Source organism: Rutidosis leptorrhynchoides, chromosome 10, assembly GCF_046630445.1.
Source record: "Rutidosis leptorrhynchoides isolate AG116_Rl617_1_P2 chromosome 10, CSIRO_AGI_Rlap_v1, whole genome shotgun sequence".
NCBI lineage: Eukaryota > Viridiplantae > Streptophyta > Magnoliopsida > Asterales > Asteraceae > Rutidosis > Rutidosis leptorrhynchoides.
In genome coordinates, this window is record NC_092342.1 from 337,776,206 (window position 1) to 337,781,263 (window position 5,058).

General features: G+C 31.7%; 1 non-coding gene across 1 annotated transcript; it reads right to left on the reverse strand.

Moving 5' to 3' along the window:
- Nucleotides 1-2,361: 2,361 nt before the first annotated feature.
- On the reverse strand, nucleotides 2,362-2,468 carry LOC139873964 (small nucleolar RNA R71). Its single transcript, XR_011767673.1, has one exon. It is a non-coding gene; the product is annotated as a small nucleolar RNA R71 (small nucleolar RNA).
- Between the last annotated feature and the right edge of the window lie 2,590 nt (nucleotides 2,469-5,058).

Sequence of the window (5,058 nt, forward strand, 5' to 3'; positions counted from 1 at the left end):
GTAGCAAGGTTTAAGTATATCCATTCTATAAAAAAATAAATATCGTGTGTAAAAGAATATCGTATTTAATAGATTTTCCTAGTAAAAATAAAGCTATTTTATATACACCTCACATAACATCAAGTATTTTTGGCGCCGCTGCCGGGGACACTTAAAATCTAGTTTAAAAGTCGGAAGCGCAACGCTAATATAAAAAAAACGATTTTTATTTTTAGTTTACTTTTATAAAAATACGCTTTTGTAAAAATACGTTTTAAATATTCAAAAAAAAAGAAAAAAAAATTTAAATAATTTTAAGAGTTTGTTAAATAATTAAGTTTTATAAAGTTTCTTTATTTTTTTTTAAAAAAAAATATAAGTTTTATTTAAATATTTTGTTTTTATTTAAAGCATAAAATTAAAAAACCGAAAAAAACATATATATAAATCTATTTTTAAGATTTTTATAAAATTATAAAGTATTTCTATTTTTATTTTAGTTTTTTAAAACATAAGTTTTTATTTAGTTTGTATAAATATTTTATTTAAATATTAAAACAGAAAAATAAAAAATATAGATAAAAAAAAGTAAAACGTCGAATTTAAAACTGCACCTGATCTGAATTTTCATTCACCGCGACTCGCGGAGATTTTTGCCAGGTGGCACCGCGACTCGCGGAGCCACCCTGACACACGTGACCAGAAACCCTAACAGCATTTAATTACGGGGTAATTATTATAATTATTATTATAAAACCCTAATTAGGTTTTAATTAATTATTTATTTTAGTTTTTATTATTATTTTGTTAAATTAGTTTAATTAAAGTATAAAATTACTAATTTTATAAAATAAATAATATAAAAATAATATTTTTATAAAAATTGTACTTTTTACAACTTTTAGTATATTTTTATATTTTGTCCCTTTTTATTCGTTTTAGCGTAATTTTTGTATTTTTCGCTCATTTTTAGTTTTAAGTTATAGTTTTTGCCATAGTTATTTTTACTTCTAGATTTTTAGGATTTGCCGTAAAATCCCTTAAGTGCTTTTTCTTTAGACTAAGATTTAAGTGCTTTAGAATTTTGCGACACCTTTTTAAGTTTTAGTTCCTTTTTAAGATATTGCCATTTGGGATATAGTTTTACTTGTAAGCATTAATATTTTTAGACACCTTTTACCTATGTATCAATTATCACTCCAATTAGTAATCTCAATTTGCGATTATAATTTTAAGTTAGTGATAGTAATAAGGTTGGGTTAGTCGAGTGTTTTTAAGTTTTATAGTCACTCTTTTTCTTTCCAATTTTATTTTTCAACCCTTTTTCTTTTTCGACCTTTTTCGACGCGCTCTTTTTCTTTCTTTTTTCTCGCTATTCTAGTTTTAGGACATAGATTTTTATTCTACTTCTTATCTAAATTTCTTAAAATTACGAAAATTTATTTTAAGTGGTTAAATTGATAGACATCAAAAATTTCTGGTTCGTAGTAATAGTTGGATTTGTACGTGGACCGGGTTATTGGAGCCAAACAGTCCTCAATTATATTGAGACCAAACGAATCCTGCCCCTCTGCTGCATGTTTTGGCTATTCGAAACGTGGGCAAAATCAGAAAAGTCTATTAATTGGATAGCTTATATAATTTTTCTTTCCTTTTAAAAACTAATAGGATATTCAGTGAATGCACCGAGCAAGACGTTCACCACCTTTTGTACGTTCACCACCTGTAACTCGATCAAGACATCTAGCAAATATTACCGCCGTTGATTTTCCTTTAGAATCGTCATTCAGTCGACCAAGTACTCCAATTCAAATTTCCGATAATCCATTTTTTGAAACCGACATCACAATTGAGAATCCGGAGAATATTCAGGGACAATTGATATATCCTGAACCATTAATTTTTTCTCCGGAACCACCAATCATTCAAACAGAGATTGTTGAGGAATGAACCATTAAATCAGAATCCTCTAGTGATTCCGATTCAACAAATTCAATTACGAAGAATCTGGAACCTTTAAGTATGAAAGACCGAATGAGAGCTAAACGAACTGGCCAAGGTCACGCAATTACTCATCCAGACATTAATGCGCCAGATTATGAAATCAAAGGACAAATTCTACACATGGTGACTAATGAATGCCAATTTAGTGGTGCGCCGAAGGAAGATCCAAATGAACATCTTCGTACTTTTAATAGGATCTGTACACTATTTAAAATCCGAGAAGTGGAGGATGAACAGATATATCTCATGTTATTTCCATGGACTTTAAAGGGAGAAGCCAAAGATTGGTTGGAATCGTTACCTGAAGGGGCGATTGATACATGGGACGTTTTAGTTGAAAAATTTCTTAAACAATTCTTTCCGGCATCTAAAGCCGTAAGACTTCAAGGAGAAATTGTTACGTTCACACAGAAACCAAATGAAACTCTATATGAGGCGTGGAAAAGATTTGGAAAATTATTAAGAGGATGTCCGCAACATGGTTTAGACACCCGTCAAATAGTACAAATATTCTACCAAGGATGCGACATCACTACAAGAAAAGACATCGATATAGCAGCTGGTGGTTCTATTATGAAGAAAATCGAAACAGATGCTTACAAAATTATTGATAACACTGCTTCCCACTCACATGAGTGGCACCAAGAAAAAGATATCGTTAGATCATCTAAAGCAGCTAGAGCCGATTCAAGCCATGACTTAGATTCCATTTCAGCAAAGATAGATGCTGTCGAGAGACGAATGGAAAAGATGACTAAAGATATACACTCAATACGAATTAGTTGTGAGCAGTGTGGAGGACCACATTTGACAAAAGATTGTCTCAGTATTGAGTTAACAATGGAACAAAGAGAGAATATTTCATATCTAAACCAAAGGCCTGGAAATAATTATCAGAATAATTATCAACTGCCAAGACCGATTTACAATCAAAACCAGAATTATAACCGAAATATTCCATACAACAACCAACAAGGTCCTATCAATCAACAAGTATCCAACAATACTTACAATCAGCAAAGACCTAATTTTCAAAACAAACCACAACAAACCGATGATAAAAATCCGAATTTAGAAGATATGATGACGAAGCTAGTTGAAACTCAAACGCAGTTTTTCACATCTCAAAAACAAACGAATGAACAAAATGCTCAAGCATTTAGAAATCAACAAGCTTCTATTCAAAATTTGGAACAAGAAGTAAGTAACCTAGCAAGGTTAATAGGTGAAAGAAAACCGGGAAGTTTACCCAGTGATACAAATGCTAACCCCCGGAATGAAACAGCAAAAGCCATTACCACAAGAAGTGGTACAACACTTAAACCACCTGAAATACCTGTAACTTCTGATGAAGCTATTCCTACTCTACAAGAATCACAACCTGAACAAGATAAGGAAAAAGAACCGGTAGTTGAAAAGGTTAATGAAGATAACACAGTTAAGGCTAAACCTTATGTTAAACCATACCAACCACCACTTCCTTACCCGAGTAAAATGAAAAAAGGAGAAACTTGAAGCCGAGCAATCCAAATTCTTGGATATGTTTAAAGAGATAAATGTAAATCTACCTTTCATTGATGTGATTTTAGGAATGCCTAGATATGCTAAATTTCTGAAAGATCTAATCACAAATAGAAAGAAAATGGAAGAACTCTCGGCCGTTACTATAAATGCTAATTGTTCAGCAGTGCTGTTGAATAAGATACCAGAAAAACTATCTGATCCAGGAAGTTTCACAATTCTATATTTTCTGGGTAGTCTTAGTTCAATAGAAGCATTGGCAGACTTAGGTGCTAGTATAAATTTAATGCCGTATTCACAATACACTAAACTAGACCTTGGAGAATTGAAACCAACAAGAATAAGTATACAACTAGCCGATAGATCAATAAAATATCCTAGAGGGATAATGGAGAACATGCTAGTTAAAGTTGGTACTTTAGTATTTCCAGTAGATTTTGTTGTTCTGGACATGGAAGAAGATTCTCAAGTTCCTCTCATATTAGGAAGACCATTCTTAAACACGGCTAAAGCAATGATAGACGTGTTCGGTAAGAAACTGACCCTAAGCATAGAGGACGAGAGTGTTACCTTTTCAGTTGATAGAGCAATGCAACAACCGCAATCTGCAGATGATACATGTTATTATATTCTGTGATGACCCGGAAATTTCTGACCAAATTTAAACTTAATCTTTGTATGATTAACATTTCCGACACGATAAGCAAAGTCTGTAAAACTGAATCTCAAAATTTTTGAACTACTTTCATATATTCAAATACCTTTCGGTTATTCTCGACGATTCATGAACAATTATATGTATGTATATATATATATGTACAAGTAAAAATGACTTTGCTACAGTAAAACACTATTTGCTACAGTGAAACCGTATTTTGCTACAGCGCTACAGTGAAACCGTATTTTGCTACAGTGATTTGCTACAGTACCACTATTTGCTGCAGTAAAACACTATTTGCTGCAGTAAAACACTATTTGCTACAGTACACTATTTGCTACAGTAACACTATTTGATGTCGACGAACTAGCAAACAAAAATAGGATAAGGCGGCCATGCGATCGCATGGCAAAAATACTGAAAACTCATGCGATCGCATGGGGTACTGTAGCATGCCACATACTATAAAAACTCGATTTCGTTCAGTTGTTTCTTCAATAATTTTACTCCGTATATATTTAAATTATATATTATTATTATTATTATTATTATTAATATTAAGATTAATATTATTATTAATCTTATCATTATTAGTAGTATTAGTATTAGTATTATTATTATTTATACATAAAATACTACGACGAGGTCATGAGCGTGTCACTTTCAAAATGGGTTTTCAAACGGGATAGAGCTAATGAAATTATGGGTTTTAAATATGGAAGTTATGGGTAATATTTATGGGTATTATTCGCAAGATAAACCTAGTGTTTATCATCTCTGTTGCGTCTACGTACTTTCCTGCAATATTGGATCACAATATTGATACGTGAGCATTCATATCTTATTTTTATACATTAATTGTGTATCCATGTCTAGTGCTCGAGCATATATATTTA